Below are 7,279 nucleotides of genomic sequence, written 5' to 3' on the forward strand. Positions count from 1 at the left end.
GGTAAAGTCTCAGAAAAAGTGTCGGTCGATCCACCGGTCGTTGTAGAAGGGTAGGGGTGCCTGTATCAGGGGGTTGGGAAATGCGAGTTTTGATAGAATCCCTATCGGGAAACAAGCAATGAGTTAGGATTTTTGGCTCCCAGATGGCACCGGCGGCCCACCCAATTTCCCTATTTTCTGATAGAAAATATTTAATATCTCTTTAAAGGTTAATTTTCAATATAGGGACATTTGGTAAGTCAATAATTATTTTTTAAAACTGAATTTAATTAAAAATAAATAAAAATTACATGGCCGACATAGGAAATGTCGAAGAGCCCGTCCTTAACAATAGAGTAGTCCATGGGTAGGGACCGTGTAGAACCAATGGCTACTTAATGCTTAAAGGCGCGTTCAACCAGAGGTTTTTCAGCTAGCCGAAAGATGAAAGATGAAAACCAAAAGACGACAAAATTTCGTTTTCATCTTCGACTATTCACACTACAAATTTGTTCATCTTGGTAGATGGCGGCATCTTGAAAGAATGACAGCAGCCAGATTTGGCATTGATGATGTTGACCTAATATCAAAAATTAATTGCGCATCAAATGGAAAGCTGTGATTGGCTGTTCAGTTTTCAGCTTTCGTTTTTCGGCAAGCTGAAACTTTTCGGCGCCGAAAAGTTTAGAAAGTTTCGTCTTTGGAAAGATGAAATTTTTTTTCGTTTCAGCTCGTTTTTCAGCTCGTTTTTTTCATCTTTCATCTTTCGGCTAGCCGAAAACCTCTGGTGTGAACGCGCCTTTAAGGCCTGTAAACTCAAATACCTCCTGTGGCGGGTAGGCTTTCCCTAGTAAGAGCCAATCAGACAAAAAAAACAAGAGTTACGACGATACCATCTGACGCTCGCAATTATAGCTTCGTTGAAAAACACCCCCAAAAAACTTTTAACAATTGTTATAGTGATCGGAGTTGCACCTTGGATGCGGAACCATACACTCGTGTCGAAAAGTGCGCGCTAATTAGCCCGAAGCAGTGAAAACTTACTTGTGTCCCTATCCCCCACTCCCCCTAACACCCCATAACCACGCTATGGCCCGACAAGCCCCAGGAGACTTAAAACCTGTATCCAGGGCCATCGACCAACTTATGGAAGTAGAGGAGTGTAATAACACAAGAAAACAAATCACGGATACCCACAACGCACGACGAAGCCACCACCGATTCACGGACCTTTTTTATCAACCCATCAGCCGAGCACCTGTCATCATCCACCTAGCAAGCGAGCCCAAAGCATTCACTCTATTAAGCCTAGCAGAGAAAAAACCCTTCTTAAATGCCCTGATAAACATCGTGGGACCATTAAGAGAAGGAACCAAATGGACACATCGGGGTGACCTCAATGTCTACCCGATGTCCAAACAACTACTAGAACTCAAATCAGTGCAAGAATTCCAAATATATTGCACATTAGCCATGTCCGAATCCAACATCAGGGGATTCATACGAAATGAAAATTCTTATTTTTAAAAGCCGAAGGCTTACCGCCATTTTACCGAGAGACATTTCTTCCGAATGCGACCCAAATACTATTAACCTGATAGGTCCCTGGGGAATGGGGCGGCGGGTGACGAAAACGGTTTTTCAGACTTTGACGCTCTTGTGATGCTCCGATCACGACGCGACCTATCTCATTCGACGTAGAATTGTTTTTTACATGTATATTAACTAATTTTTTTAAGTATTGACGAAATTAACGGGGAGATTGGGAGCAAAAAGGAGAAAAAAAGGGAAAACTTCGAAATGATGGGAAAAAGTTCGCTTCTAAAATTAGAAGCTGCGATTGCTTCTAATTTAAAGAAGAACTTTCTCTTTCATACATAAGTAATAATTGGAGACGTTATTATCCTTATTCGCGAGATATTTGTTTCAAAAAAAGACACCCTGATTGAATTTAGCTCGATTCACAAGCAGACGACAGTATTATTTTTTATAGCTCGTCTGCTTGTGAAACGCCAGGCTCAATTAGTAAAAAAAAATAGACGAGACTATATATAATTTCATTTCATTTATATCTTACGCTGTTTATGAGCTCAATCAGTCAATTCACTAGGCTATTTCATGATATCGTTTTTCTCAAAAATTTCATTTCTTAAAATTAAGAGAATGAAAAGAAAATTAAAAATCTCAAAGGCGCCACGAAGGGGCTTGATCCCTGAGAGATTTACCTTGGTAAAGCTAGAAGGCTATGCCGTGGTTATGGGCCCCAAACTGTCTATTGTTTCCCCAGGGGTTCCAGCCGGGTGGTGATTGGCTGTAAAATGGGGGGGATTTTTGCGTGTAGAAACGGGAACTTTTTCGTTTTTATTTTTTTTTATGTTATTCACATTCTAAAACTACGTGCCCTAGGCTTGTTTCCAAATCTGTAGGTTTCTTTGTTAATTTTATATATTTTTTTGTTTGATCGAAATTCAAATTTTGGTCGTGAAAGTTGGGTTCTGATTGGTTGGTGGCAGGTTGGTGGATTTAGGGACCCTCCTGTGTCGCGAGTTTTCGTTTTTTGGGTGAAATTTTCCTATAGTTGGATTCTTCATGTAAAACTGTATTGTTTAAGGTATTTTTCGTGATGGAAGGTTGGTTAGTTAATTTTTAATTTGTGTTTGTTTAGAAATGGCGAGGGCGGCTGTCGTTTGTTATTTGTTTTATTAGCATTTTAAGAACAAGAAAGTCAGCCATGAAAACTGCCTTGTACAATCAGTCTTTCGTGTGGTGCCATCTAGTGGCAAAGGCAACGACGGAAATATGCGATCCTTACCTAACTTAACCCGCCGTAGCGTTTTCGCACTACAACTATTTTACTTATTTTAGCCATTGCGGGCCTTTTATTATTTTTATATTATTTTATTATTGATCAACCTAACCGGTACTTGGTTTCAAACTAGGCTATCCCGTTGCTGTTTTTTTATTGAATAATTTCACAATAGCTCGCGATAAGACCCGCAACAGCATTTATTCAGTAGTGCACTAATCAAACTATAACCTATATTTGACGGATTTAATATACAATTGTCCACTATTTCGAATTGGAAAAATACGTTGTATTTAACTACATGATGACATGATAAAGTCGAATTGAAGAAAGGAAAAAAAAATAGAAAAATTTTTTTTATTGGGGGCCGTCCATAAATGACGTCACGCGTTTTTCCAGTTTTTTAGACTCCCCCCTCCCCTTCTGTCACGGACTGTCACAAAAATGTGTCTCCTCCCCTCAAAATGACGTCACAAATCGCTTTACCCCCTAAAAATTTATAGGCTATAATTAATTAAAGAAAAAAGCATTATATTTTGAATCTTCTTGGTTTTTATTGAATTCGAACTTGAAATCCAATCGCAAATTCTTTATAGTTGAAAAAAAATAAGAAATAGACAAAAATTATTTTTTTGTTCCGGATCCTTCTTCGTTTTCCCATGGCGACGATAAATGTCTTCCATTGAGTAAATTGGCAAGGCGAGTTTTTGTTTGTGCCATCACATTTTAAGAATCTCCCCCCTCCCCTGCCGTCACAGACCATCACAGAATCATGAACCCCCTCCCCCCCTCTGGCGCGTGACGTCATTTATGGACGGCTCCTTGGAAAAAGTTGAAAATTGCAAAAAAAGTAGATAAAACGAAGAATAAAATAGTAAAGAAAATCAATTGTAGCTACAGTAACTTCCTTAAGTTTCCGCACAGCTGAGAGCGGCTGAGAGAAGCTTATGGGAAAACGTTTTTTTTTTAAATTGCAAAAAATCAAGTTTTCGTCCGACGAAAACGATTTTTGGATTGGGGGTTCTTAGATCTAAGTTTTCTATCATGAATTTTTTGGGGATTTTTTTGTTTACAGGAAGGGCTATTTAAAATTGGAATGAAAAGTTTCCACACAGTAGAGAGAGGTAGTAGTAAATGGGACTACTTTGGCTCTCTTGTACGGGACGGAAAATAAGGCTAGGTGGTTTCTAAAGGGCTTTTAAAAAAGAACATCGTTAGCTCTATGAGCGCATTTATAGTTTAGTATACCATGCTATTTGAAAAATCATTTTAATTTCGATTTGAAAATGAAAATTTTTCAATTCCTATAAAAGTTTCACCCTTTCCCCTCGCGCGTAGTTGCCAGTTTTCTCCAAATGCGCAGCTGTTATATTTACAAGGAAAACAAAAGAAGAACGGGAGCCAAATCTACTCATCAACAACGAACGCCTCAAAGTAACCAAACAATAAAAGTTCCTATGTATCCTGTTTGACTCAAGGCTATCAAGGGACCAACACATCAACACATCAACACTAGCACACAAAAAAGAGCCACCTTATTGAAAATGCTTACCTATGGCAAACAGCCGCTACAAGTTACTCTCATTCTTCGTATCTATGCCACAGTCATCCGCGGCAAAATAGATTATGGAGCCGTAGTCATCTCATCGGCCCCGAAAAAAAAATCCTAAAACTAGAAACAACACAAAACTGTATATTAAGATCTATCCTCGGGGGCATAAAATCAACACCCATAGCACTAATGCAGGCAGAAACGGGAATAACTTGTATGCAAGAAAGATGGGATCTTCTAGGAAAAAGATATCTAACGAAGCTATGCAGTAAACCATGGAATCCAACGTATCAGACAATCTACGATTTGTAAAAAAACCACCAAGGAATGGAAAACTAGAAGCAACCCATCAACTATCCGACACTTAATAGAGTTAAAGTCATCAAACAGAATATACCCAAAAACTAGACCAAATGATCAGCCACACACGGACCCCATAGCACCATGGCAACTATTCTCAATCTCCGTCGAAATGTTCCCTATGAGCAAAAAAACAGCTAAACAAGACCCTCACCTCACGTCAGCAACCTTCCTAGCACTCAACAAGGATGAACCACCAGACCATCTATACATATACACAGATGGATTCACATGCACGACAAGCAGGAAGTCCACCTGTGCATTTTCTATACCAAAATTGAAAATAAAAGAATCATTCCTACTGTCTGAAACAACCAACAGCTTTAACGTAGAACTAGAAGCCATCAATCAGGCCCTAGTCCATGTACACCACCAAGACTGGAGTATGATCACCATCTACTGCGACTCCAAAGCAGCCCTAGAGGCCATCAGGAACTTCAAATGTGCAGCCAGCAACACAATACCTAAAATAATACAACAAATAGTCAACTTTAACTCAGCAGGCACAAAAATAAAATTCTACTGGATACCCAGCCACTTAAGCATACAAGGCAATGAAACTGCAGACAATTTATCCAACACCAGACGACACACAAACGTAGGTTACCAGGTAAACCACTGTCCAAATGTAGCCGAACGACTGCTGAAAATAAAAACAACCATAATCAACATGTACTAGCCAGACTAAAAACAATTTCTACTAACACTGGAGTGACCAACCGCCAGAGAATGGGAATGTGCCCATGGCACACCCACAAAAGAAGAAAAATCCAAACTGCACTTTTTAGGCTCAGAAGTGGCCACTGCAAACTGAACAGCACAATAAGCATATGGGTAGTGTGGGCGGCTATCTAAACTTTTTAACGATATATCGATATTTTTCGATAAATGTGAGATAGTCGATATTTTTAGGTATATCGTTGTATCGATACTTCCCAAGTAGTTTTTCCGATGTTCAACAGATGGCGTATTGTTAACAAATAGTACAAAAAATAAAGAATCAAGCTTTTACCTGGGATTTTGGTAGGTTTGAACCCCAAACCTTTAAAATGCGAATGTTGTCTCCATCCATAGCGCTATTGAGTCGGTATACAAATGTTTCATGCAAAGAACAATTATTTTGTTACCGAATATCGATATTAATTGCACAATACAAATCTGAACTGATAATCGTCTGCTTTACTTAAGGCTAAACAGTATGTTGCATAGCTGGTTTTATGTATATCATTATATATTTATATTAACGTTTTATAGTTTTATTTTGTTATCAGAAATGTATGGTGTCTCATTAAATTTATGTTCATTATTATTGTTCATTTGTTTATATGTTGTGTATTGAAGAAAATACCACTGTTACCTTCTAGTTCTACCATCTGTGTTTTAAATTTCGATAGGAAATAGAAAATAGTAAATGTAAAACCTTGATTATCAACGATTACGACTGTCAAATTATCATTTTCCCAGATTAATTTCCAGACCAAAAATAAATTATGTTGGTTATCTTGATCGAACACAGATCCTTATTGCCATGAACATCGTCTTATACCACTATGCCATTCAAGTTAGTAATTGTTACGTAAGTTGAAAAGAATTCACTATTGTTGGTTAGTATCGAGACAAATTCCAAACGAAAATGCAATTGCATGCAATTGGAATTGCAAATGGAATTATCATCGTCTGCAATACTATATTTGGCTGGATAGCAAATTTGTTTACTATTGAAATCAGGGTTGCCTCCGCAATTACTAATTCGTTTTTTATTAAATTAATTACCAATTCAAATTACAATAAGAAACATTAGACTTCAAAAAATATTGGTCTGTAGTGCAACCGATTTCTAAAATCCCGTCAAAAAACATTTAAGCAATGTTTTCCCAACAATAGAGCAAGTGACTGACGCGTACCCCCATTGTTTTACGAACGCACCTTAGTGTTATAAGATTAGCTTTTGCGGCTGGAAGCCATGTTTGTTTCGAGATAAACATGGCCGCCAGCCGCAATTTCTCTCTTAAAATAGTAATGTGCGTTCGTAAAATAGTAGGGGGTACGCGTCAGTCATTTGCTCTATAAAAACGTTGGCAAAGATACTCCGATCAGGTTTGAACCTAATGCCTCAGTATCGCTAGCCTTATAATATACCACTGGGCCACTGCTCTGTATATTGTAGCAATGCGTTGTATTCACGGTTAACAAGACTAAGACTGAGACCCGATACACGTCTACGGGGGGACTATATACGGGGGAAACACTGATGTCACACGTCCGGTAGTATTGAATACTAACCGGATCACATAGCTTGGTCACTGACCACGTGACATCCCCCCCCTCTAGCTGCATTCGTCCCCGGATGCATTACCAAAAAAAAGACAAACAACAAAAAAAAAAACCCAAACAACAAAAAAAGATATAAACTACGTTGACGTATATAAGTCCTACTAGATTTAAATTGAAAACATACCCTCCCGAAAGAAAACCGGGAACATTGTTACATGATACAGGGGACCCCCCCCCCAAACAAAAAAAAAATATCATCATTAAGCTAGATGCTCAACGGACGATTCCAGATCACGCAGTGTCGTCAA

General features: G+C 38.5%; 1 long non-coding RNA gene across 1 annotated transcript; it reads right to left on the minus strand.

The window, feature by feature from the left end:
- Window positions 1-3,593: 3,593 nt before the first annotated feature.
- Window positions 3,594-5,524, minus strand: LOC123471378. The gene is made up of 3 exons (XR_006645849.1): window positions 5,403-5,524; window positions 5,246-5,337; window positions 3,594-5,161 (listed from the first exon to the last, which is right to left on the minus strand). It is a non-coding gene; the product is annotated as an uncharacterized LOC123471378 (long non-coding RNA).
- Window positions 5,525-7,279: the final 1,755 nt, after the last annotated feature.

The sequence above is a fragment of the Daphnia magna genome, linkage group LG1 (genome assembly GCF_020631705.1).
Source record: "Daphnia magna isolate NIES linkage group LG1, ASM2063170v1.1, whole genome shotgun sequence".
NCBI lineage: Eukaryota > Metazoa > Arthropoda > Branchiopoda > Diplostraca > Daphniidae > Daphnia > Daphnia magna.